The following is a 27,307-nucleotide window of genomic DNA, read 5'->3' as shown; positions in this document are numbered from 1 at the left end:
CTTTCCTCAGTGACTCGATCCGCTGAACAGCCCCGTAAAAGCCCCGCACAACCTGACAGGACGAGCGAAGCCATCACTTACCGAGAGCCGGGCATCAGCTCCCTGGCCGGGAACACACGAGGTGGAGAATGAGCTTAAATGCCGGGTTTGCTCCACACACACCCAGCACTGTGCCAGCCCCGCCCACTGATCAGTATTAATTGGTGCGGCTTGGCGACTGGACACAGGCACTCCAGGATCTGAGTCACTGCTACTCAGGAGTATGAGCGATTCTTCGGAGATTTCTAAGTGTGGTGGCGAGTGAGCTTCTTGGTGCTCGGATCTACACAACGTTAATTGGTCCACTTAATGAGGCCTAACGAACTTCTCGCTGCAAAGGAAGGCTCTCCAGCCCCCCCCCCCCCCCTACCCTACCCTACCCTAACAAGGTCGAGCAGCGCTTAACAGCACTTGCCAAGCCAGCCCCACTCAGCTCGCATCCATGGCCGAGATAACCGGCCCCAGGATTTAGGGATGCAGACCTGGGGAGGCTCCTCAATGGGGTGGAGGCCAGGAGGGATGTCCTGTTCCGCCGAGAGTCCCAGAAGGTGAGCCAAAGGGCAACTAGCACCACCTGGGACAAGGTTGCAACGGTCGTGAGCTCCCCCCAAAAAGACCTTTCTGCCCATACGCGAGCATCCACCCCGCCAACCCTCCATGCAGCCCCAACCCTCCCTTCACTCCCCTCTGACTGGTGTACGACATCAGCACTATTAGTGGAGATGACCACGACTGAAGGCCTCAGCAGAATGTCCAAATTGTTGGGAGATGTGAACGGATACCAGGCTGACCTTGATGAGGTTCTGCAGGACATGTCCCGCTCTCAGATGTGAATGGCCGAGGTGCTGCAGAGCATGCCCCAGTCACTGAGGAGCATCACCGAGTGCGTTGTCACGATGGTATAGACATCGGGGAGCCACCAAGGCTGGCAGAGCCAGATGATGGAGGGGCAGCCAGGGCTCGAACCAGCTGCCCCACCATCCTGAGGTGAACCCCGGGGTCCTATAGGCTCTGAGCGAGAAGAAAGGGTGCTGGTGCTAACCTGGACCTGTCCCATGGAGTGGGAATGGTGGCCAACAGCTCCCCCGAGTTCCACCCCTCTGGTGAGGCCGAGTCTCGAAGTCAGCACATGGGATGTGCCACCAACAAGTGCACCGGGGTCCTCCGGCCCCAGAGGACACTTGCCAGCGCCATTGAAGGACATGGGACATGGTAAGCAGCTGGCTGCCTCCATCTCAGATGTACCTCCCAGGAACACACCGAGATGTAGCGGTAGAGCAAGGAAAGTTAAGCACATTGAGGATCACTGAGGGCAGCGTGGAAGGGTAGGTAGGGGATTGTGGAGAGTGGGGTAGCACCATCAGGTGAGTGGGGCATTGTTGGACAAATTAAAAACGCTTGACCACAAGCAATATGACACCTGTCACTTTCTTCTGCAGTGTGGTCCGACCTCCGAACCCTTGGCCCATATCTCCAGACATCGCCCCCTCCCTGTAGCACTCACCCACCCTCCAGCAGTGGACATGTTCCCAGAGCTGGGTCCTGTAGCCATCTAAATTGGCCAGCTCCCGATTTAAAATGGCGGACGGCAAAGGCTGATGGGAAAGTCAGCCAACATAGACAGAAACCAGCAGCTGCAGGTTTGCTGTGTATTTACCTCTGCAAAGGCCAGCCATCGATACCAGCGACCATCGGCATAACAAAGTAGCAGCCAACTGCATACTGATGAGCAATCCCCGGGAACAATAAGTAACATTTTGGACACACAAAGCAAAGCCAGACTCCTCGGCGCCAGCAGGAGCCAACACAAAGGAGGTGAACAAGCACCTCAAGACCGCCCATCGATCAGGGAACCGCTCCAGTATTGGAGAAAATCGAACCAAGCGATTGGGACAAAGTCCAATCACTTGGGACCAGGTACAGGGTCCGCCCCGAAAGGCGGGAAGCCCCTGGGGACTTTAAGAGTTGAGCCCCAAGTTCAAATCGCTCTCTTCAGCAGCTCTTCAGCTCTCTTCTTCCAACCCGGGTCACCCAGCAACACGAACCAACATTGACTGTGACCGGTGCAGTGATCGTCGACTGACGTTAAGTCTTAATTCAACGCTCGCTACAAGATAGGCACTCCTAGCCACCAATCCATACCAACTTCGAATCCCGCAGACTCAGAACCCAAACGAAAGGCCAGTTGTTCCCTGACCTGGTGGGCCAGTCCGAAGTTAAGTATATGCCTGTTAGTTGTAGAAGTAGCTTAGATGTAGAATTCGTGCACGAGTAGCGATTACTGTGTATAATAAATGTGCTTTGATTTAAATCTTACTAATCGGTGTATTGGGTTATTGATCATTACTCGGACTTGAACCTCTCGCCGGTATCATAAAGATACCTGGCGACTCGAGAGCAAAGGTAATAAAACAGAGCAATTGAACCAAGGAGAAAATCAGCAATGGTCCCATCCCGTGGGTGTTCAGTTATTGGCTCCTGCGTGTCTGGTGTTGCCTCCCGCAGTGTCTATGCATCAAGGTGTGATTGGAATCCGAGGCAATGAATCCCACATGCTACATGGACCACCCACCATGGGAATTCCTTTGGGTTGTGAAATGCTCACTTAACCATGATTACCAATTCCCTATTAGCAATTGCCTTCAGTGGCACAGCCAGAGGCCTCAGTGGGACAGAAAAGCAGGGACTAGAGTTGCCCCCGGGATGGATGTACACAATCCAGAGGTTGGCATGGTGGTGCCACATGCAGCTGCCCCTAGTCTCTGGGCGTGATAATTCATGTCCCAAAAACACAACTGATTGTATTGTACTCCTGCACCGCTGCTTCACAGCTCCAGGGACCCAGGTTCAATTCCAGCCTGGAGTGTGTGGAGTTTGCACTTCCTCCCCGTGTCTGCGTGGGTTTCCTCCCACAGTCCAGATTAGGTGGATTGGCCATGATAAATTGGCCCTTACTGTCCAAAAGGTTAGGTGGGGCTACAGGGATAGGATGGAGGCGTGGGCTCAAATAGGGTGCTCTTTCCAAGGGCCATTGCAGACTCAATGGGCTGAATGGCCTCCTTCTGCACTGTAAATTGTATGAACAGCCCAGTAACCTGGACTAGACATATTGCCGATACCTCATGGGAAGTGAAATTCTGGGGGGGGCAGGTGATGTCTGAGACCTTTCAGCCACATTGAACTTGTGGGGAGGGGGTATTGTATAGAACCCCCTCGTGCTTATATGACTCACATTGAAGCATCTCAAGAGTGCAACATAACGTATGCATACCTGAATATTAACTTTTGTGCTATTGCTATTTTGAAATGTGTGCAATGAATAAAGTACATCTTTTGCAAAAAAAATCAGACCTGAAACATTAACTCTAATTCTCTCCCCAAAGAGCCTGCCTGGTGTTGCCGAGTACTTCCAGCATTTCCAGTTTTTACAGACTTTTCAGAAGCTCGCCTCCATGTTGTCATTTTTGGAGATCCTCGTTTCATTGGGGCCAAGCCTACTAAAAACAAATGTTCCTTTCAGATGGGTCACTGCCCAAATCTCTTCATTAATTCCAATGCCCTGAACTGAAAATTCAGATGTGAAACAGCAGGAATCATCCAGATCGCCTGATCAAGAGCTCAGCCAGGGAGGGGGCTGAATTCCAATCTCAAATGGAGGCAGACCAAGGAAACTATTTCACTCTCTGGTGATGTTAAAGAGTTTAAACAGTTGGATTTTTTTGTTGCCAAACAACAGAATGCAATGATTGAAATTCACTTAAAAATATCTTGCGATTCCAATTGCATCATGAAGTCACCGCCTCACCCAGAACCAATGACAATAATCAAGGCCTAAGAAGCACTCACCACAGGAAGCAAAGAAGATGAATAATTAGCCAAGGGAGAGAACAGGGAGAATAGTAAACCCAGATGGGGGGGGGGGGGGGGGGAGAAGAGAAATGGGTTAATTGTACAATTCCCTCCAACATAATCATTTTTCAGTTTTGATCAACGATTAAGAACACAATGCAAATCTCAGTTTTCTGTGCCGACTGCACAATGTGGGTATTTGCACTGGCAAAACAATTGGCAAATGGTGATTGGATTATTTTCCCCTTCACCCCTGAAGGAGTCTGAAAATTAAGTTTTGGCGCCATCTGGTGTTTTACTGAGAATGGACAGTGCTTAAATCAGGGACTCCCAGCACAGAGCAGAGGAAATTAATTGGGCAAGAGTCAGAAGTCTGTGAGACACTCCCTCACCATGCAGGGTATACCTGTGTGACTCTTTCGTCGCACTAGATGTGTTTTAATTAGGTTAAAATACAAGTAATTATTCACTGGGTTAGCAAAAGAACAGCAAAAACAAAAAATCAGCTCCATCCTGCGAACAATTAACTCTGCAGGAGGGAGAAATGGGGGGAAAAAATGTAGGAAACTATGGGCATAAATCATTTCACTCGTGAGAACCAAGATTTAAATTGCACGTGTAAATGTTGATCAGAACTGAAAAATTATGATTTAAAACAGGAGGAATTGGAAATTGTACCATGTTCCCCATTCTGCCCAGTCAGGGATTACTGTGCATGGTAGTTAGTCTCTCTGTTCTCGCCCATGCCTAATTATTCATTCACAGCTCTGATGTTTGATCCGTGTGAATAAGAGTGCTTATTGAGACCCGGATTATTGTTATTGGTTCTGGGTGAGGGGAGGGCATAACAATGTGTGGAATTGAAATTGAAACCACAAGACAATTTCTTCTGGACCACCACAATGAACAATATCAGTAGGCTTCAGATGTAAAGAGAAACAGACAACTTTATTCCCAAACAGAACAGTATCCAACTTTATTCAAGTAGCAAATTTAAAACTCCATGATACTTGGCAAAATAGGATTGAATTCAGGAAATGGAGTCAAAACATAGTCCAAATAATATTTTCACTTTAAAACAGTTATTTTTTAAAAGTTACATTTTTCATTGTCCAATTGTCAAGCAAGAATAATGATTTATTTCACATGGAGAGCAATAAATGCCACTAACAGCTACCAACATTAATAAATCTTCAAATGACAGCACAAATAGAAAATGGTTGAATTTAGGGGTTTAGGGAGCAAAAAAAGTTTAATTGCAAGCAGTTTCAGCATGCATGTCAGTATACAAAGTCTCCAGAAAGTAAAAACACACTGCAAAAATGCGCAACATCTGCCCACTCAACCTACAAAAATGTTGCATTTATAAAAATTGATAAAAATATTCCTTTCAATTGTACAAGTGACAGGAGATTAGCAAACTCTCCAGACTTGGACAAGACTTTTTTGCCCACCAGCGTTCTTCAATTCTCATGCCTGCAAAGGAAAAGGAAACAATTTATATTAGTTTTCAACTACTGATTACAACATTCTTATGACCTAGCTAAGAGAACACTATGTGGTGTGATTATTGGTGCAGGAAGAGGAATGTTGATCCCAAGCACCCCAGCCTCAGCTCTTGCTGTAGTATAATTACTGCTAACCTGCCCACATAGTGAATGGCAGTAACACCACCACAGCTCATTCTTCCAGGAGGAGTCACTCAAACACAACTGTTTGGTTTATACTTTTGAATTCAAGTGAAGGAGGCAGAATGTAGAATCTGGACCCACCAAGAAATCAGGAATCAAATCCAGGACATTCTGCTCTGTACAGCTCAGCTACTCGTTGATGAAACTTGAAGAAATTCAATAAGACTGAGTTTTCATTTGAGCATTAGTTAATGGTCACGATTGCACTGGTGCAAATATTTACCAGCTGACAACTCCCCGAGCTGGAAAACCGGTTGATGCAGCTGAAATTAGACAAGATCCTAAAAGCAGCCCTTCAACGAATTGTAAATTTAGACCAAAGCATGGTCTTGGCTCAGGGACATTATTCAGCCAGTCAATTCCAGAATCCTATGCAGCTCCAATGACCACTGACAGAGACACAGCGTACGGAGTCTGCAGGGTTTTACCTCTTTATTTTCCCCATTTTGGGCAGGGGCAGCATTAGGCTCCTGGCTCGAATCACTCGCTTTCCCTTTAGTGACCTTTACTTTCGGTTTCTTGGCTTTCTATGAGAGAAAAAGACATTACCATCAAAAAAAAGAGAGAATGACATTTAACCCATAACTATTAAGTTCTTTAAAAACTATGGGAGAGTGTTTGATTTCAAAACTTTCATCTACAGAGATTTCCCAGCCCCCAAAACACCAAGCCATCATTCATCACTTGGATTAGGAGCTCCCTACAGCCAGAGGATTGGGTTGCTCCCTTTCTAATTCACATTTTAATTCTACATTCTACAATTGTTCAAGTCCAGTTATTCCACAGAATTGCACTATTTTCAATGAAGCTATTTTTGTAATGGATATTCTTGTGGTTGTGTAGGCCTCTGAGCTGCACTCAGATGATTGAAGAATTCAATTGGGGCCATGGAGAGAAATTATTTCCTCTGGTGGGGTGTCCACAACAGAGGAGCTGGGGCAGGGATAACTTTAAAATTAGAGTACGGCAATTCAGGATGATACATGAAGGATAGCAGAAATCTGGAACTTTCCCAAAAAGCTGTTAACTGAAAATGTCAAAACTTCAAATTGACAAGACTTGTGCTGGGTTTGAAACATATTAGGCCTGTTAGCAAAAATTGAAGCCCATGGAATAAACAAGACAGTTGCAACACAGACTCAAATTGGTTAGGAGATAGAAAACACGAGTTATGGTGAACAGCTGCGCTATGCACTGGAGGGAAGTACACAGTGGCATTGCCCAGGGTCCACTACTGTTCCTGATATACATCTGTGACTTGGACAGAGGAATTTTGAAATTTGGAGATAACTCAAAATTTGGAAGTGTAGCAAACGGGAAGATAGTAACAGACATCAAGAGGATATAGACATGGTGACAGAATGGGCACACATCATATTAAATTCAATGAAGAAAAATGTGATGTAATACATGCTTGTAGGAAGAATGAGGGACTATACAAACTAAATGGTTCAATTTTATAGGGGGTGTAAGAGACTTGGTTCGCACACATGAGGATGTCAGAACAGGTTAACAAAGCAGATAATAAAGCATAAAAGATTCGGAATGTTAGAAACAGAGGCATAGAATAGATAAGCCAAGAGGTTATGCTGAACTGGTACAAATATCTAGATTTGCCCAGCTGGAGCAGTGTGCTGCCCATTTCTGGCCACCACACTTTTGAAAGGACGTTTGAAGGTTTTGAAGAGGGTACAGATATTTACTAGAATAGTTCCAGGGATGAGTGATTATAGTTATGTTAGGAATTATTCTGTTAGAACAGAAGCAGCTAAGAGGACATTTGATAGGTGTCGAAGAGAAACTCTTTCCAATGGCTGAAGGGTCATTAACCTGATGCAAAGATTTAAGGTGACTAGCAGAATAACCAGAGGAATGAGGAAAAATGATTTCACACCAAGTGGTTATAAACTGTGGCACAGTTGTGGATATATATTGAATAACAGCCTTCCAAAGGGAATTGGATAGTTTTTTTCTTTGGGGGGGGGGGGGGGGGGAGAAATAGCAACATTATGGGAATAACGGTGTAGCATAGTGGTTAGCACTATGGCTTCACAGCACCAGGGTCCCAGGTTCGATTCCCGGCTTGGGTCACTGTTTGTGCAGATTCTACACGTTCTCCCTGTGTCTGCATGGGTTTCCTCCGGGTGATCCGGTTTCTTCCCACAAGTCCCGAATGACGTGCTGTTAGGTGAATTGGACATTGAATTCTCCCTCTGTGGTGTACCCGAACAGGCGACGGAATGTGGCGACTAGGGAGGAAGAGGGGGTTCTGGGTGCCAAGTGTTTGGTGTCCCTGTCTTCAGGTACTGTTCGTCAACTTTTGATACTGTTAATAAACTAAAAGATTACCCGAACAGGCGCCGGAATGAGGCGACAAGGGGATTTTCAGAGTAACTTCATTGCGGTGTTAATGCAAGCCTACTTGTGACAATAAAAGATTTTATTAGAACTGGATTGCTTTGTTAAAGAGCTGGTGCAAACTCGATGGACCAAACAGCCTTCTCCTGTACCGTAATATTCTATGATTAAGGATTACCAAACCAATAGTGGTAAAATGGCATTAAGATACAGATCAGTCATGGCATAACTAATTGATAGAACAGAATTAAAGGACCTCTCCCTTCCTGTGCCTATGTCCCATTAGGAAACAGCACAATGATAACAGTGGATTGCAGCATTATCTTGACTCTGGTGTGTACAACAGTTAGGGCTCCCTATGGCAGGTTATTACAGTGCAGTGGTGGCTCATTTACAACAAGTATCTAATTTGGTCAATTACTACCCAGTAAAGCGATGGAAGGAGTAATCATCAGTGCAATAACCTGCTTGCTGAAAACCTGTTCACGGATACTCAGTTTGGGTTCTGCCTGAACCATTTTGGTTCCAGATCTCATGACAGCCTTGCTCGAGACATGGATACAAAAATACCACAGGAGGCGCAACAGTAACTGCCATCGGCATTAAGGCAAGGAGACACCACAAACTAAAGAGGCCAAAAGGATAAAGACTTACCTTTCAATATCTAGCACAAAAGGAAATGGCAGTGGTTGACAGAGACAAATCATCACTGTCCCAAAACAACTCTGCAGTTCCCAGGGCAAATGGCAGAACACAAGGTAAGAAACTGAACCATTTTCTGACATTTACACAATATTCAGCTATGACAAGAAGGAAACCTGTGCCGTTATAGTTTCATATATATTGTTTATTTTGTTGTTACAATACCTCAATAAAATGTTTATTAAAAAAAAAAAGGAAACCTGTGCCAGCCTGCAGCAATATCTGGGTTTGAGCCAACAGGTAATATTCATGCCACACATGGCAGGAAATGATCAGTAAAATAATACCAACTACCTCATTGATACTTTGAACATCACTGTTCCACTGTTTGTGAGTTATTAGTGCTCAGAAGCCTAACCAGACCAGCCATATTCATACTGTGCGCTGGACTGGGTACTTTTCAATAAGTAGCTCGCCTTCTAGTCCCTCAAAGCCTTCCCACCATTTATTTAAGGCTACTCAACAGTGCAAGGAAATAAACAGCACACCTGATGGACACTGTCCTGCAGACAGAGCTACTTTTCAATAAGTAGCTCGCCTTCTAGTCCCTCAAAGCCTTCCCACCATTTATTTAAGGCTACTCAACAGTGCAAGGAAATAAACAGCACACCTGATGGACACTGTCCTGCAGACAGAGCAGCTCATCATTGGGCTCACCACCTCTTCAGAGCAACAAAGGAGGGGCTATTAAAATGCAGCATTGCTAGAAAAACAGTGAAGCCCAATCTTTGCCTCGCTCAACCTCGAGTGGGAATAGATGGGCAATAAATGCTGACCCAGCCAGAGACGCCCTCATCCCATGAATACATTTTTAAAAATCCACTAAATAGTGTTCCAACCAGGAACTCCGACTGATTATCTGCCCCTCTCCTTCCAGGAGTATTGAAGGCAGCGGCAATAGTCAAAATAAAAATTGACTAATTTAATAGTTCACAATCAATTTGAGGTCCATTCTGATCATCAATATTTGGTAATCCAGCTAAAGTTATGAGACTTAATGAAAACTGAGCATTTAATGTCAGGTTTCCAGAGTGTGGTGAAAGGCTTACCTTGGCTGGTGCCTTCTTAGTTGGAGCTGTAGGTTGGACAGTCTGCTGTTGTGAACCAAAGTGAAAAACAGATGAATCAATAATTAATTAAAGTAGGTCGCACATTTGGTGGCTCCCGCTCGGCTCGGTACTTTGGACCTTTTCCCCCCGATTTTGTCGGATCTGAAGTGGAAAATTGATGTTGGACGCAATTGTGAAGAGGAATCCTACATCAGTGCATGGAGAAGCGGACCAGGAGTGCTCACAAAGGAAGAAATCGGTAAACGGGGAAGGCTTGAGCTGAGGACCAGAGTTCTGCCTTGACGACCCAGCGGTCGACAGAGCAGTTCATACAGGAGGGCTTCGCAAAGCAGAAACAGAAATGCTCGGACCCGATTAAAGAGCTGATTGCGCGACTGGAACTCAGACTGGATGCTCAAGATCGGGTGATCCAGAAAGTGGAGAGGGCACTGACTGAGCAGGAGCACCAAGCTGCAGTGGAGTTGGAGGTGGGAATGTTCAGAGACCAACAGAAAAGGCTCCAGGATAAGGTGGAGGATCTAGAGAACAGGTCCAACCGGCAGAACCCTAGAATCGTGGGTCTCCCGCAGAGATCCGAAAGAACAGACGCAGGGGCATACATAGCGGCTACGTTTGAGAAACTACTAGGAGGGGACCTTCTCCTGACCCTTGGAGGTGGGCAGGGCGCACAGAGCGCTAGCGAGGAAGCCGTGCGTGGGTGACCCCCCCCCCCCCCCACCCAAGAGCAATGGTGGTGAGATTCCACAGGTACCTGGACAAGGAGTGCATTCTACGGTGGGCCAGGCAGACGCGGAGCTGCAAATGGGAGAACAGTGTCCTGCCTATATATCAGGATCCAAGTGCGGACGTGGCCAGGTGAAGAGCAGGGTTCAACCAGATAAAATCAACCCTTTTTAAGAAGGTAAAGTTTGGACTACTGTACCCGGCCCGTCTTTGGGTTACGCACGAAGAGGAACGTTTCTACTTTGAGTTGCCTGAGGAAGCGATGGACTTCGTAAGAAGGAAAGGGCTGGTATCGAACTGAGGTGTTTGGACTGAACTTTGCTGCAGTGTTCTTCACTTCAGTCATTTTTTTTTTTTTTTTTTAAAAAGAAAGAAAAGTTGTGTCTTTGGATGTTACTTGTAATGCATTTTGTATTGAGCTGGGGTCTGCAGACAAGCTGCTCGAGTTAAAATTAGCATTTGCACTGAGGGGGGCTGGAGGTGTGAATGTTAGATGTTTGATCTTTTTGATTTTCTTTGCGCGTTTCTTTTGGGCAATTGACTTAACAAAGAAATGTACAGCACAGGAACAGGCCCTTCGGCCCTCCAAGCCTGCGCCGACTATGCTGCCCGTCTAAACTAAAATTTTCTACACTTCTGGAGTCCGTATCCCTCTATTCCCATCCTATTCATATATTTGTCAAGATGACCCTTCAACGTCATTATCATCCCTGCTTCCACCACCTCCTCCGGTAACGAGTTCCAGGCACCCACTAGCCTCTGTGTAAAAGAACTTGCCTCGTACATCTTCTCTGAACCTTGCCCCTTAAACCGATGCCCCAGAGTAACTGACCCCTCCACCCTGGGAAAAAGTCTCTGACCATCGACTCAGTCTATGCCCCTCAATTTTGTAGACCTCTATCAGGTCGCCCCTCAACCTCTTGTCATTCCAGTGAGAACAAACAGTGTTTATTCAACCTCTCCTCATAGCTTATGCTCTCCATACCAGGCAACATCCTGATAAATCTCTTCTACACCCTCTCGAAAGCCTCCCACATCGTTCTGGTAGGGTGGCGGCCAGAATTGAACACTATACTTGTTGTTGGGATTGTTTACATTTGCATAGGTGTGTCCGAGAAGCCTCCCAACCAGGCTGATCACATGGAATGCAAGAGGGCTAAATGGGCCGGTTAAGAGGGCACACGTGTTCGGGCATTTGAGGGGACGTGGCAATGTTGTAGGAGACGCACCAGAGTAACTGACCAGGTCAGATTAAGGAAGGGATGGGTTGGACAGATTTGTCCACTCGGGGCCGGCCTCTAAGACTAGAGGGATGGGATCCTGATTAATAAGCGAGTGTCATTTGAAGCGGGAAGAATAGTTGCGGACGTGGGGGGGGGGGGTTGGTATATAATGGTCAGTGGAAAGCTGGAGGAGCTGCCGGTGATACTCGTGAATGTGTACGCGCCGAATTGGGATGATGTGGAGTTCATAAGGAGGATGTTGGTGAAGATCCCAGACCTGGATTCGCATAAGCTGGTTATTGGGGGGACTTCGAACAGTCATTAACCAAGAGCTAGACCGATCTAGCTCAAGGGCAGGCAGGGTGCCAGCAATGGCAAAGGAGCAAAAGGGGTGGGGGACGGGGGGGTGGACCCATGGACATTTGGGCGGCCGAGAGTGAAGGAGTTTTCCTTCCACTCGCACGTGCATAAAGTGTACTCCCGTATTGACTTTTTTTTATCCTGAACAGGGCTTCACTGACTCAGCGATCACGGATCATGCCCCGCACTGGGTTGACCTGCAGGTTAGCAAGGAGTAGCCAGCACCCGCACTGGAAGCTGGACGTGGGACTTTCAGCTGATGAGGTGGTGTGTGGGTGGCTGACGAAATGTATCCAGAACTATCTGGAAGTCAACAACACGGGGGAAGTTTCGGCTACGGTGGTCTGGGAGGCGCTGGTTAAAGGGGAGCTGATCTCGATACGGGCCCACGGGGAGAAGGCAGACAGAGCAGAGACAGACCGACTGATAGACAGGGTTTCTAAGGGAACGACTGAGGCTACAGGTGGAGTTTGGCTTGTTAACTACAGGGAAGTTGGTAGAGCAGCTGAGGAAGGTGAGAGGTGCGATTTATGAATATGGGGAGGCCAGCAGGATGCTTGCGCAGCAGCTTAGAAAGCGGGAGGCTGCCAGGGAAATTGGGAAAGTAAGGGACAGAGATAGCAACCAGGTCGGAGATTCAGCGGGGGTCAATAAGGCGTTTCAGGAATTCTACAGCAGACTGTTTGAGTCGGAACCCCCAGCTGGGCCGGAGGACATTTAATGAAGCAATGGAGAGGGGAGCAGCCCCCAACAATGTCACAGGCCACTATCTCATTGATCCTGAAGCAGGGTAAGGACCCGGACGCCAAATTTTTGGCTAAGTTCTTGTCCTCAAGGATTGAGGATTGCGTCCCGGACGTGATTGGGGAGGACCAGACGGGATTTGTTAAGGGGAGGAAGTTGGCGGCCAACATAAGAAGGCTTTTGAATGTTATCATGATGCCCCCAGAGGGCAAGGGCAGAAAGGTAGTAGTCGCAATGGATGCAGAGAAGGCATTTGTCCGGGTGGAATGGGATTATCTGTGGGAGGTATTGGGGCGGTTTGGATTTGGACGGGGCTTCATTGACTGGGTCAGGCTGCTGTATCAGGCACCTGTGGCAAGCGTTCGGACGAACAGGCTGACATCGGGCTATTTTAAGCTGCACCGGGGGATGAAGCAGGGATGCCCCCTCTCCCCGCTGTTGTTCGCACTGGCCATAGAACCGCTGGCAATTGCGTTGAGCTTCATAGGGCTGGAAGGGACTGGTCTGGGGAGGGGTGGAACACAGTCTCGCTATACACGGATAATCTGCTCTTATGTGTTGACCCATTGGAAGGAATGGAAGAAATTATGGGGCTTCTGGCTGGTTCTCAGGTTATAAATTGAACATGGGGAAAAGCGAGATGTTTGCGATCCAGGCAATGGGGCAGGAGAGGCGACTGGGGGAGTTGCCGTTTGGAGTGGTAGGGGGAAGCTTTCGGTACCTAGGCATCCAGGTGGCACGGGAATGGGAACGGCTGCACAAGCTTAATCTGGCCCGACTAGTAGACCAAACGAAGGAGGCTGGCAGGGTACAGACAGTAAAAATGACGGTTCTCCTGAGATTTCGGTTTGTGTATCAGTGTCTCCCCATCTTTATTCCTCGGTCCTTTTTTAAACGGGTCAATAAGGTTATCTCGGGCTTTGTATGGGCGGGTAAGACCCCGCGAGTTAAAAAGGAGATGGAGCGCAGCCGGGGGGGGGGGGGGGGGGGGGGGGGGGGGGCTGGCACTCCCAAACTTCAGTAATTATTACTGTGCGGCGAATATAGCCATGATTAGGAAGTGTGCGCGCTCCGGTGTGGGAGCGAGTAGAGGGGGCATCTTGTAAGGGCACTAGTTTGGGGGCGTTGGTAACATCACCTCGGCCGTTCCCGCCGGCACGCTATTCGACCAGCCGCGTGGTGGTCGCGACCCTGAGAGTCTTGGGGGCAATGGAGGAGACATGTGGGAGCATCGGTCTGGTCCCCCAATTTGCAATAAACCCGGGGAGTTTAGATGGAGGGTTCCAGAGGTGGCTGAGAGCAGGGATCGATATGTTTATAGAAGGGAGCTTTCCCAGCTTGAGATAACTGGAGATGAAATTTGAACTGACAGGAGAAAATGAATTTAGGTACCTGCAGGCATGAACCTTCCTACACAGGCAGGTCTCAACCTTCCCGCTTCTACCACCAAGTGGGATACAGGACAGGGTAGTTTCCAGAGTGTGGGTGGGAGAAGGGAGGGTTTCGGACATTTATAAGGAGCTTATGGGGTCAGAGGAAATACAGGCAGAGGAGGTGAAACACAAATGGCAAGGAGTTAGGTGGAGAGTTAAGAGGATGGTCTCTGGGCGAATGCGTTGAGCAGAGTCAACGCATCCACAACATGTGCCAGGCTCAGCCTGATACAGTTTAAGATCATTCATCGGGCTTACATGACAGTGGCCCGGATGAGCAGGTTCTTTGGGGTGGAACACAGGTGTGCGGGAGGACCAGCAAACCATGTTCATATGTTCTGGGCATGCCCGAAGCCTAGGGGATTCTGGCAGGGGTTTGCAGACGTCATGTCCAAAGTATTGAAAACAAGGGTGGCACCCAGTCCAGAGGTGGCGATTTTCGGAGTGTCGGAAGATCCAGGAATCCAGGAGGAGAAAGAGGCAGACGTTCTGGCCTTTGCTTCCCTGGTAGCCCCGAGACGGATATTACTAGCTTGGAAAGACTCAAAGCCCCCAAAGTCAGAGACCTGGCTATCTGACATGGCTAGTTTTCTCTGTCTGGAGAAAATCAAGCTTGCCCTGACAGGGTCAATGTTAGGGTTCGTCCGGAGGTGGCAGCCGTTCGTCGACTTCTTGGGGGAAAATTAACCGTCAGCAGAAGGGGGAGGGAGGTGGCCGTGGGGGTAGTTTAGTGTAGAGGCTAGCAAAGGTGGGACCTGTGAGAGGAAGATGGCTTTTGCACTGTGTTTATAATATTTGTATGTACATTGTTTCTTCTGTTACTTATAAAACCATAAATACCTCAATAAAGTGTTTTTAAAAAACAAACAAACATGTAGGTACAAACCACTTGGAGACTACCAATTCAGTCAGTTATCACCTCCACAAATTATGCAGTATGCTGAATATTTCCACGTCTGACAAGACTTTTAAAATCTTTTTAATACTATTCATATATTATTTTTGTCAATGCCCTCAGGAGACAGCAGCCCCACAGTGAACTTGACACACATTAGGCATGCAGTCAAGCTCGTCTTTGAGAAATCTGCATTGCACTTAAGACGTCTGTGACTGTACACGTGCAAAAGTACATCTTAGCTGACTTGACTCTCGAGTACTTCAATACCTACCTTGGTTCGTGATGATCTCCTTAGTACCTGCAAATGAAAACACACAGTTTAGAAATAAACAAATCAGCTTTTACTAAATAAATGTAAACCAATAATATTTAAAAAAGTACTTACTGTAGATGTTTGGACCTAGGACAAAAAAGAGAGTATTGTTAGTGTTTTGCTACAAGGTTTAACAGTTATTCCTACTGCATTAACTTGAAAAGAGACTTTAAACATCTAAAAAGTGGGAGGTGGCGGGAAGAGGCTGTATGGGGGGGGGGGGGGGGGGGGAAAGAGAGCGGGGGGCCGAGAGGTAGAGAGCCGAGGGCAGAGCCGAGAGCGGGGGGCCGAGGGCAGAGAGCCGAGGGCGGGGAGAAGAGAGCGCGCGGGTTGGGGGGGATGGAAGAGAGCACGTGGGTGGGGGGGGGGGGGGAGACAGAGAGAGCGCGGGGGGGGGGGGGGGGGTAAAGAGAGCGCGCAGATTGGGGGGGGGGGGAAGGAGATAGAGAGCGCGCGGATGGGGGGGGGGCGGGGAGAGAAGAGAGCGTGCGGATGGGGGGGCGGGGAGAGAAGAGAGCGTGCGGATGGGGGGGGGGGGGGGGGAGAAAAAGAGCGCGCGCGGATGGGGGGGGGGGGAGAGAAGAGAGCGCGCGGATGGGGGAAAGAGAGCGCGCGGATGGGGGGAAGAGAGCGCACGGATGGGGGGAAGAGAGCGCACGGATGGGGGGAAGAAAGAGAGCGCGCGAGTGGTGGGGGAGGGAGAGAAGAGAGCGCGCGGGTGGTGGGAAGGAAGAGAGCGCGCGGGTGGGGAAAGAGCGTGCGCGGGTTGGGGGGGGAGGGAGCGTGCGCGGGTGGGGGGCGTGCGCGGGTGGGGGGGGGAGGAGCGTGCGCGGGTGGGGGGGGGGGAGGAGCGTGCGCGGGTGGGGGGGGGGAGGAGCGTGCGCGGGTGGGGGGGGGGGAGGAGCGTGCGCGGGTGGGGGGGGGGAGGAGCGTGCGCGGGTGGGGGGGGGGGGGGGAGGAGCGTGCGCGGGTGGGGGGGGGGGAGGAGCGTGCGCGGGTGGGGGGGGGGGGAGGAGCGTGCGCGGGTGGGGGGGGGGAGGAGCGTGCGCGGGTGGGGGGGGAGGAGCGTGCGCGGGTGGGGGGGGGGAGGAGCGTGCGCGGGTGGGGGGGGGGGGGAGCGTGCGCGGGTGGGGGGGGGGGGAGGAGCGTGCGCGGGTGGGGGGGGGAGGAGCGTGCGCGGGTGGGGGGGGGGAGGAGCGTGCGCGGGTGGGGGGGGGAGGAGCGTGCGCGGGTGGGGGAGGGGGGAGCGTGCGCGGGTGGGGGGGGAGCGTGCGCGGGTGGGGGGGAGCGTGCGCGGGTGGGGGGGAGGGGGGGAGCGTGCGCGGGTGGGGGGGAGGGGGGAGCGTGCGCGGGTGGGGGGGAGGGGGGAGCGTGCGCGGGTGGGGGGGAGGGGGGAGCGTGCGCGGGTGGGGGGGAGGGGGGAGCGTGCGCGGGTGGGGGGGAGGGGGGAGCGTGCGCGGGTGGGGGGGAGGGGAGAGCGTGCGCGGGTGGGGGAGAGCGTGCGCGGGTGGGGGGAGAGCGTGCGCGGGTGGGGGGGAGAGCGTGCGCGGGTGGGGGGGAGAGCGTGCGCGGGTGGGGGGAGAGCGTGCGCGGGTGGGGGGAGAGCGTGCGCGGGTGGGGGGAGAGCGTGCGCGGGTGGGGGGAGAGCGTGCGCGGGTGGGGGGGAGAGCGTGCGCGGGTGGGGGGAGAGCGTGCGCGGGTGGGGGGGAGAGCGTGCGCGGGTGGGGGGAGAGCGTGCGCGGGTGGGGGGGAGAGCGTGCGCGGGTGGGGGGAGAGCGTGCGCGGGTGGGGGGAGAGCGTGCGCGGGTGGGGGGAGAGCGTGCGCGGGTGGGGGGGAGAGCGTGCGCGGGTGGGGGGAGAGCGTGCGCGGGTGGGGGGGAGAGCGTGCGCGGGTGGGGGGGAGAGCGTGCGCGGGTGGGGGGAGAGCGTGCGCGGGTGGGGGGAGAGCGTGCGCGGGTGGGGGGAGAGCGTGCGCGGGTGGGGGGGAGAGCGTGCGCGGGTGGGGGGAGAGCGTGCGCGGGTGGGGGGAGAGCGTGCGCGGGTGGGGGGGAGAGCGTGCGCGGGTGGGGGGAGAGCGTGCGCGGGTGGGGGGGAGAGCGTGCGCGGGTGGGGGGAGAGCGTGCGCGGGTGGGGGGAGAGCGTGCGCGGGTGGGGGGAGAGCGTGCGCGGGTGGGGGGAGAGCGTGCGCGGGTGGGGGGAGAGCGTGCGCGGGTGGGGGGAGAGCGTGCGCGGGTGGGGGGAGAGCGTGCGCGGGTGGGGGGGAGAGCGTGCGCGGGTGGGGGGGAGAGCGTGCGCGGGTGGGGGGAGAGCGTGCGCGGGTGGGGGGAGAGCGTGCGCGGGTGGGGGGGAGAGCGTGCGCGGGTGGGGGGAGAGCGTGCGCGGGTGGGGGGAGAGCGTGCGCGGGTGGGGGGAGAGCGTGCGCGGGTGGGGGGAGAGCGTGCGCGGGTGGGGGGAGAGCGTGCGCGGGTGGGGGGAGAGCGTGCGCGGGTGGGGGGAGAGCGTGCGCGGGTGGGGGGAGAGCGTGCGCGGGTGGGGGGAGAGCGTGCGCGGGTGGGGGGAGAGCGTGCGCGGGTGGGGGGAGAGCGTGCGCGGGTGGGGGGGAGAGCGTGCGCGGGTGGGGGGAGAGCGTGCGCGGGTGGGGGGAGAGCGTGCGCGGGTGGGGGGGAGAGCGTGCGCGGGTGGGGGGAGAGCGTGCGCGGGTGGGGGGAGAGCGTGCGCGGGTGGGGGGAGAGCGTGCGCGGGTGGGGGGGAGAGCGTGCGCGGGTGGGGGGAGAGCGTGCGCGGGTGGGGGGGAGAGCGTGCGCGGGTGGGGGGAGAGCGTGCGCGGGTGGGGGGAGAGCGTGCGCGGGTGGGGGGAGAGCGTGCGCGGGTGGGGGGAGAGCGTGCGCGGGTGGGGGGAGAGCGTGCGCGGGTGGGGGGAGAGCGTGCGCGGGTGGGGGGAGAGCGTGCGCGGGTGGGGGGAGAGCGTGCGCGGGTGGGGGGAGAGCGTGCGCGGGTGGGGGGAGAGCGTGCGCGGGTGGGGGGAGAGCGTGCGCGGGTGGGGGGAGAGCGTGCGCGGGTGGGGGGAGAGCGTGCGCGGGTGGGGGGAGAGCGTGCGCGGGTGGGGGGAGAGCGTGCGCGGGTGGGGGGAGAGCGTGCGCGGGTGGGGGGAGAGCGTGCGCGGGTGGGGGGAGAGCGTGCGCGGGTGGGGGGAGAGCGTGCGCGGGTGGGGGGAGAGCGTGCGCGGGTGGGGGGAGAGCGTGCGCGGGTGGGGGGAGAGCGTGCGCGGGTGGGGGGGAGAGCGTGCGCGGGTGGGGGGAGAGCGTGCGCGGGTGGGGGGAGAGCGTGCGCGGGTGGGGGGAGAGCGTGCGCGGGTGGGGGGGAGAGCGTGCGCGGGTGGGGGGAGAGCGTGCGCGGGTGGGGGGAGAGCGTGCGCGGGTGGGGGGGAGAGCGTGCGCGGGTGGGGGGGGAGAGCGTGCGCGGGTGGGGGGGGAGAGCGTGCGCGGGTGGGGGGGGGAGAGCGGTGCGCGGGTGGGGGGGGGGGGAGAGCGTGCGCGGGTGGGGGGGGGGGAGAGCGTGCGCGGGTGGGGGGGGGGGAGAGCGTGCGCGGGTGGGGGGGGGGAGAGCGTGCGCGGGTGGGGGGGGGGAGAGCGTGCGCGGGTGGGGGGGGGAGAGCGTGCGCGGGTGGGGTGGGGGGGGGAGAGCGTGCGCGGGTGGGGTGGGGGGGGGAGAGCGTGCGCGGGTGGGGTGGGGGGGGAGAGCGTGCGCGGGTGGGGTGGGGGGGGAGAGCGTGCGCGGGTGGGGTGGGGGGGGAGAGCGTGCGCGGGTGGGGGGGGAGAGCGTGCGCGGGTGGGGGGGGAAGAGCGTGCGCGGGTGGGGGGGGGGGAGAGCGTGCGCGGGTGGGGTGGGGGGAGAGCGTGCGCGGGTGGGGTGGGGGGGGGAGAGCGTGCGCGGGTGGGGGGGGGGGAGAGCGTGCGCGGGTGGGGGGGGGGAGAGCGTGCGCGGGGGGGGAGAGCGTGCGCGGGTGGGGGGGGGAGAGCGTGCGCGGGTGGGGGGGGGAGAGCGTGCGCGGGTGGGGGGGGGAGAGCGTGCGCGGGTGGGGGGGGGAGAGCGTGCGCGGGTGGGGGGGGAGAGCGTGCGCGGGTGGGGGGGGGGGGAGAGCGTGCGCGGGTGGGGGGGGGGGGGAAGAGCGTGCGCGGGTGGGGGGGGGGGGGAAGAGCGTGCGCGGGTGGTGTGGGGGGGGAGAGCGTGCGCGGGTGGGGGAGAGCGTGCGCGGGTGGGGGGGAGGAGAGCGTGCGCGGGTTGGGGGGGAGGAGAGCGTGCGCGGGTTGGGGGGGAGGAGAGCGTGCGCGGGTTGGGGGGGGGGGGAGGAGAGCGTGCGCGGGTGGGGGGGGGGAGGAGAGCGTGCGCGGGGGGGGGGGGGGGGAGGAGAGCGTGCGCGGGGGGGGGGGAGCGTGCGCGGGGAGAGCGTGCGCGGGGGGGGAGAGCGTGCGCGGGGGGGGGGGGGGGGAGAGAGAGCGTGCGCGGGGGGGGGGGGAGAGAGAGCGTGCGCGGGGGGGGGGGGAGAGAGAGCGTGCGCGGGGGGGGGGGGGAGAGAGAGCGTGCGCGGGGGGGGGGGGGAAGAGTGCGCGGGGGGGGGGGAAGAGTGCGCGGGGGGGGGGGGGGAAGAGAGCGTGCGGGGGGGGGGGGGAGAGAGCGTGCGGGGGGGGGGCGAAGAGAGCGTGCGCGGGGGGGGGGGGGGAAGAGAGCGTGCGCGGGGGGGGGGAAGAGAGCGTGCGCGGGGGGGGGGAGAGAGCGTGCGCGCGCGGGGGGGGGGGAGAGCGTGCGCGGGGGGGGGGGGGGGAGAGAGCGTGCGCGGGGGGGGGGGGGGGGAGAGAGCGTGCGCGGGGGGGGGGGGGGGGGAGAGAGCGTGCGCGGGGGGGGGGGGGAGAGCGTGCGCGGGGGGGGGGGGAAGAGCGTGCGCGGGGGGGGGGGAAGAGCGTGCGCGGGGGGGGGAGAGAGCGTGCGCGGGGGGGAAGAGCGTGCGCGGGGGGGAGCGTGCGCGGGCGGGGGGGAGCGTGCGCGGGGGGGGGGGAGCGTGCGCAGGGGGGGGGGGGGAGCGTGCGCAGGGGGGGGGGGGAGCGTGCGCAGGGGGGGGGGGAGCGTGCGCGGGGGGGGGGAGCGTGCGCGGGGGGGGGGAGCGGGTGCGGGAAGGGGGAGCGCGCGGGTGCGGGAAGGGGGAGCGCGCGGGTGCGGGGGGGGGAGCCCGCGGGTGCGGGGGGGGAGCCCGCGGGTGCGGGGGGGAGCGCGCGGGTGCGGGGGGAGCGCGCCGGGGGGAGGAGAGCGCGGAGGGGCTTGAGGGGGGAGCGCGCGGAGGGGCGAGGGGGAGCGCGCGGAGGGGCGAGCGCGCGGAGGGGCTTGGGGGGGCGGGGGGAGGGAGCGCGGAGGGGGGGGGGAGCGCGCGGAGGGGGCAGGGGGAGCGCGCGGAGGGGGCAGGGGGAGCGCGCGGAGGGGGCAGGGGGAGCGCGCGGAGGGGGCAGGGGGAGCGCGCGGAGGGGGCAGGGGGAGCGCGCGGAGGGGGCAGGGGGAGCGCGCGGAGGGGGCAGGGGGAGCGCGCGGAGGGGGCAGGGGGAGCGCGCGGAGGGGGCAGGGGGGAGCGCGCGGAGGGGGCAGGGGGAGCGCGCGGTGGGGGGAGGGAGCGCGCGGTGGGGGGAGGGAGCGCGCGGAGGGGGAGCGCGCGGGTGAGGCTTGGGGGGGGAGCGCGCGGGTGCGGGTCGAGGGGGGGGGAGCGCGGGTCGAGGGGGGGGGGAGCGCGGGTCGAGGGGGGGGGGGAGCGCGGGTCGAGGGGGGGGGGGAGCGCGGGTCGAGGGGGGGGGGGAGCGCGGGTCGAGGGGGGGGGGGGAGCGCGGGTCGAGGGGGGGGGGGGGGGGGGGAGCGCGGGTCGAGGGGGGGGGGGGGAGCGCGGGTCGAGGGGGGGGGGGAGCGCGGGTCGAGGGGGGGGGGGGGAGCGCGGGTCGAGGGGGGGGGGGGAGCGCGGGTCGAGGGGGGGGGGGGAGCGCGGGTCGAGGGGGGGGGGGGAGCGCGGGTCGAGGGGGGGGGGGGAGCGCGGGTCGAGGGGGGGGGGGGAGCGCGGGTCGAGGGGGGGGGGGAGCGCGGGTCGAGGGGGGGGGGGGGGAGCGCGGGTCGAGGGGGGGGGGGGAGCGCGGGTCGAGGGGGGGGGGAGCGCGGGTCGAGGGGGGGGGGGGGAGCGCGGGTCGAGGGGGGGGGGGGAGCGCGGGTCGAGGGGGGGGGGGGGAGCGCGGGTCGAGGGGGGGGGGAGCGCGGGTCGAGGGGGGGGCAGTCATAACCGGCGCCACTCTTTAGACCTATTCAGATGGAAGAGGCGCGAAGACTGCCCACCATATGTCTTCCCGTGATTCCGATAGACGGTCGGATGCGCAGCGAAAATTGTTCGCGGGGACCTGGTTCAGCGCAGTTTAAAATTACGAGATCAGGCTGGAATGTTTAGCACTGGTTCCGTTCAAAGCCCAGCGATCTGAGGCGGCGGTGCCACAATGCACCGATTAACTCACCGGCTTGCGGGGCATTTTGGCTTTGGGTTTGACGGTCGGTGCTGAGTTGAAGGAGCTGGCCGTTAGGCGGGATTGTGATCTGGATATCAGCGCCGCTTCTCCCCGACTGCCCGCCACCCGGCAACCGGTTCTAACCAGCCGCCCGTCCGCCGCCGCCATTGGCCAGAGCGGTCACGTGGGCGTGCCCTTGGCGCGGGGGGGAGGGGAAGCTGGGGCGTTCACTCTGCTGGAACGGCCGACATTTCACTCAACCCACAGTGGGTCTACGTTTATTGCTTTGCGACAGTGCTGTGTCTAAATTGGCGTACGCGTTTCCTTACATCTTAACATTTATTATATTTCTAGGAATTCCACTAAAGCATTTTGTGAAGTCCGACCCGGTGAAAGGCGCAATACAAATACATATTCCTTACTTGGCCTATGGCCAAGCCTTCTCTTCAAACGACAGAATATAATGACTATGGGAAACCTGGGTCAAAATAAGCGCCAACTGTATTAGGGCCCACAGGCAAACGCTCCTTTGAGAACCAGCATTGGAAGTGTGCAGCCTGGGCCTGTGTGAACGCTTTCAGGGCTTGTATATTAAATCAAGACCCAAGAAACAATATCGGTGCAGAAACGAATACTTTATAGCTGGGCTGTAATCAAGCGTTATTATGAAAAAAAACTGCATATCTTTGTGATTGTAAATTTAAATCCACAAGTGAAGAGACTTCACCGGCTTGGGTCACTGCGGAGTCTGCACCTTCTCCTGTGTCTGCGTGGGTTTACTCCGGTTCCCACCCACTAGTCCCAAAAGACGTGCTGTTAGGTGAATTTGACATTCTGAATTTTCCCTCTGTGTACCCAAACAGGTGCTGGGCTGGTGTGCCTTTCCGCTGATGTAAGGTCAGCTGTGGATAAGTGAGTTCTGGGTGCCAAGTGTTTGGTGTCGCTGTTGTCTTTTTACTGTTAATAAACTAAAACAACGAATGAACGGACATCGCGCAACAATCACCAGGCAGGAATGTTCCCTTCCAGTCGGGGAACACTTCAGCAGTCAAGGGCATTCAGCCTCTGATCTCCGGGTAAGCGTTCTCCAAGGCGGCCTTCAGGACCCGCGACAACGCAGAATCGCCGAGCAGAAACTTATAGCCAAGTTCCGCACACATGAGTGCGGCCTCAACCGGGACCTGGGATTCATGTCGCATTACATTCATCCCCCACCATCTGGCCTGCAAAATCCTACCAACTGTCCTGGCTTGATACAATTCACACCTCTTTAACCTGGGGTTACCCCATCTCTGGATCTGTAAAGATTTAATCACCTGCTAATGCTCACATTCCGCGCATTGTCTGGCATCTTTGAATTTGTCTATATATGTGTTTCTGGAACAGACCTCTGCATTCACCTGAGGAAGGAGCAGCGCTCCGAAAGCTAGTGACATCGAAACAAACCTGTTGGACTTTAACCTGGTGTTGTAAGACTTCGTACTGTGCTCACCCCAGTCCAACGCCGGCATCTCCACATAATAAACTAAAAGATGGGGGGCGGAACATGGTGCAGTGGTTAACACTGCTGCTTCACGGCACCGAGCTCCCAGGTTCAATCTCGGCTTTGGATCACTGTCTGTGTGGAGTTTGCACATTCTCCCTGGGTTTGCGTGGAAAAAATGAATTGGGTAATCTACATTTTTTAAAAAAAGAATCCCTACATTGCAGAAGGAGGCTGTTCACCCATCGAGTATGCACTGACCTTCAGAGTACCTTCCCTATTCAAATAACCCTTTAACATAACCCACGCATCCTTTTTGGACACTGAAAGGCAATTTAGCATAGCCAATCCACCTAACCTGCATATCTTTAGACTGTGAGAGGAAACTGAAGCACTCGGAGGAAATCCACACAGACACGGAGAATGTCCAAACTCCACACAGTGACCCAAGGCCAGAATTGAATGCAGGTCACAGTTCTAACCACTGTGCCATCATGGCTTGTTTAAAATTTGGCTACATAACTGGTTTGAGGATTTGAAGAAAAATGTTGCTAATTTAGGAGACTGAATAATTTCAGCTTCTGTCCTTCAGAATATATTTTGTAAAAAGTACAAGAGGGATTTTAAATTATAATGTAGAAGTCCAAAGCGACTTCATGAAAATGGCATGAGTCACGGAGCACCAAACTCTGTCTGGAGGTGGCTTTTTAGAGCAACAGTTTTAAGGAGGGAGTAGAGTGGGGTCTGGACAGATAAAAATAATCTTTCATCTTTATTGTCACAAGTAGGCTTACATTAACACTGCAATGAAGTTACTGTGAAAAGCCCCTAGTCGCCACATTCCGGTGCCTGTTCGGGTACACGGAGGGAGAATTCAGAATGTCCAAATTATCTAATAGCACGTCTTTCAGGAATTGTAGGAGGAAACTGGAGAACCCGGAAGAAACCCACGCAGACACGGGGAGAACGTGCAGACTCTCTGACCCAAGCCGCGAATCGACCCTGAAGCTGTGAAGCAACAGTGCTACCCACTGTACTACCGTGCTGCTCCAAGGGGGGATATAATATTAATATGTAAAATGAAAAAACATCCTCCATTTAAAAGTTTAAAATGCGGGACTTCCAGTGGTGACATGTAGAGTGCAGTCGCACAGGAAGTAGCACCCGCAGGAGTACCTTGATTTCGGCCCATTGATGATCGTGATGGCAGGGCCCAGGGGGTTGCGGTTCTGGTTAACAAGAGGGTACCTTTTTTGGTGGTTAAAATATTGGCAGACCCACACGGGAGGTATATAATTATTATTGGGTCGTTGCCGGGTACTCCATTGGTCTTAGTTAATTTGTATTCACCGAATTGGGATGACATAGCTTTTATTTATTTTTTTAAAAATTTAGAATACCCAATTATTTTCCAATTAAAGGGCAATTTAGCATGATCAATCCACCTCGCCTGCACATTTTGGGTTGTGAGGGTGAGACCCATGCAGACACGGGGAGAATGTGCAAACTCCACACAGACAGTGACCCGGGGTCAGGATCGAACCCGGGACCTCGGCGCTGTGAGGAAGCAGTGCTAACCACTGTTCTGAAACCACTAGTTCTGTACTTCTCCACCATCGGGAATATTCTTTCTGAATCTACACTATCTAATCCTGTTAGAATTTTCTAAATTGGGTGGCACAGTGGTAGCACTGCAGTCTCACGGCGCCGAGGTCCTAGGTTCGGTCCCAGCTGGGTCACTGTCCATGTGGAGTTTGCACATTCTCCCCGTGTTTGTGTGGGTTTCGCCCCCCACAACCCAAAGATGTGCAAGGTAGGTGGATTGAACACGCTAAATTGCCCCTTAATTGGAAAAAATGAATTGGGTACTCTAAATTAAAAAAAAAAAGAATTTTCTAAGTTTCTATGAGATCCCCGCTCACTCTTCTAAACTCCAATGAATATAATCCTAACCGACTTAGCCTCTCCTCATATGACAGTGCTGCCATCCCAGCAATCAACCTGGTAAACCTTCGCTGTCCTCCCTCCATAGCAAGAACATCCTTTCTTAGGTAAGTCCATCAAAACCGCACACAATACTCCAGGTATGGCCTCATCAATACACTATACAATTGCAGTAAAACATCCCTATTCCTTTATTCAAATTCTCTCGCTATGAAGGCCAACATTCCATTTGCCTTCTTTACGGCCTTCAGTACCTGCGTGCTTACTTTCAGCAACTGATGCACAAGGACACTAAGGTCTCGCTAAATATCCACCTCTCAGTTTACAACAATTTGTCCACATTATGCTGCATCTGCCGGCCAACACGGTGGCACAGCGGTTAGCACTGCTGCCTCAAGGCACCGAGGACCTGGGTTCGATCCCAGGTCACTGTCTGTGAAGTTTAGGGCAGCATGGTGGCACAGTGGTTAGCACTGGTGCCTCACGGCACCGAGGTCCCAGGTTTGATCCAGGCCTGGTCACTGTCAGTGTGGAGTTTGCACATTCTCCCCGTGTTTTTGTGGGTTTCGCCCCCACAACCCAAAGATGTGCAGGCGAAGTGGATTGGCCACACTACATTGCCCCTTAATTGGAAAAAATGAATTGGGTACTCTAAATTGTTTTTTAAAGTTTGCACATTCTCCCCATGTTTGCGTGGGTCTCACCCCCACAACTCAAAAAATGTACAGGGTTGTTCAGGAATAGGTTAAGAAACATTCCAATTAGATGTCTCATTGATCCAATAATTGGCACTGATATGTAAAGAGGCTACAGGTGGCCTTTGGAGCATGTGATGTGATGATTGAATTTGGTGCTGAGTGTGTTCAAAGAAAAATAAAGGTGTTTGGAAAAAGGAGCAGATATCTTGACTCTTTACTCAACAGCAGCCAGAGGCTAACAGTGGTAGCAGAGGATGGTTGCTGTGTAAATGTAAAGGATTGAAAGATACTTTTCCAGGGAAAAAAAAAAATTCTGCATCAACCAAGGAATGAGTGAGAAAGAAAAAATAAAGTATGGCTGAACCTGGGATAAAAATGGCTGGATATGACTATCCACCATTATTTTCTGAAAGGGGATCGTACGACCAATGGAGAAGTGCAGTTGTTATGTGGACTAAGATAACTGCCTTGGGAAAGACGAAACAAGGTATGGCATTGGCTCTTTCTCTACCTTATATGAGAGTAAAATCCGAAGCAAAGTGTTTTCTGAATTGGAACAATTAGACTCCGAAAAAGGTCTGGGGTCTCTATTACATTTTATGGATAAGATTTATCAAAAGGATGACTTAAGTGCGTATGAAGCCTGGTCAGAATTCGATAGATTCTGGAAAACAGGATATCTCTATTGAGGACTATATAATGGAATTTAGCAGACTATACAGAAGGCTGCACAAACACTACTTGGAATTTCCACAATCTATGTTGGCATTTAAGTTACTGGACTGTGCTAGAGTGTCCAATATGGATAGGCTCCTGGTTTTGACAGGAGTTAAGTTTGTGGATAATAATACCCTATTCGAACAGATGATCGAGGCCTTAAGATGTTCCTGGGGAAACATTCAATTCCTATGTCACAAATGGGTCAGTCAGCGATAAAGCAGACTGGAAGATATACTACTGACAGGATGGTGAGATCGTATGGCTACGAACAGGTTACGAGAATGTGAAAGGAGATCGGGGGGAGGACCGAAACCCATTTAAAACCTATAATAGGAGGAGGGACATAGAGAATGGAAATCGGAAGATGGACTCTCAATACCATTATGCTTTCATCTGTCCAACACGTTATAATAGTGTTTGAAGATACACGTGACACGGAAGAGTCAGAAGAGGAAAAAGATAGTGACCAGAAAAAAGGCATTGTCCTATTAACAAGCAGCTTTACTCTGGTATTGAGTGTGTTGGTTGCAGAATCCTT

The 27,307-nt window shown here is 54.8% G+C and overlaps 3 long non-coding RNA genes across 9 annotated transcripts in view; 1 reads left to right on the top strand and 2 right to left on the bottom strand.

Annotated features, from left to right (window-relative positions):
* Positions 1-185, bottom strand: part of LOC140414536 (uncharacterized) — a 28,741-nt gene extending 28,556 nt beyond the window's left edge. Inside the window, exon 1 of the long non-coding RNA XR_011943685.1 lies at positions 82-185. This is a non-coding gene — a long non-coding RNA (uncharacterized lncRNA). The remainder of the gene's footprint in view (positions 1-81) is intronic.
* A 4,632-nt stretch (positions 186-4,817) lies between these two features.
* On the bottom strand, positions 4,818-22,090 carry LOC140414484 (uncharacterized). 7 transcript variants are annotated; one of them, XR_011943621.1, is made up of 6 exons: positions 21,934-22,090; positions 15,476-15,490; positions 15,362-15,388; positions 9,689-9,733; positions 6,008-6,106; positions 4,818-5,364 (listed from the first exon to the last, which is right to left on the bottom strand). It is a non-coding gene; the product is annotated as an uncharacterized lncRNA (long non-coding RNA). The 7 variants fall into 7 exon arrangements; XR_011943633.1 differs by having other exon boundaries at positions 9,689-9,730; XR_011943627.1 differs by lacking the exon at positions 21,934-22,090 and adding an exon at positions 21,761-21,775.
* A 41-nt stretch (positions 22,091-22,131) lies between these two features.
* On the top strand, positions 22,132-26,244 carry LOC140414525 (uncharacterized). Its single transcript, XR_011943668.1, has 2 exons — positions 22,132-22,190; positions 22,788-26,244. It is a non-coding gene; the product is annotated as an uncharacterized lncRNA (long non-coding RNA).
* Positions 26,245-27,307: the final 1,063 nt, after the last annotated feature.

This window comes from Scyliorhinus torazame, chromosome 1, assembly GCF_047496885.1.
Source record: "Scyliorhinus torazame isolate Kashiwa2021f chromosome 1, sScyTor2.1, whole genome shotgun sequence".
Lineage (NCBI taxonomy): Eukaryota > Metazoa > Chordata > Chondrichthyes > Carcharhiniformes > Scyliorhinidae > Scyliorhinus > Scyliorhinus torazame.
This window is presented reverse-complemented; position numbering and strand designations above follow the sequence as displayed.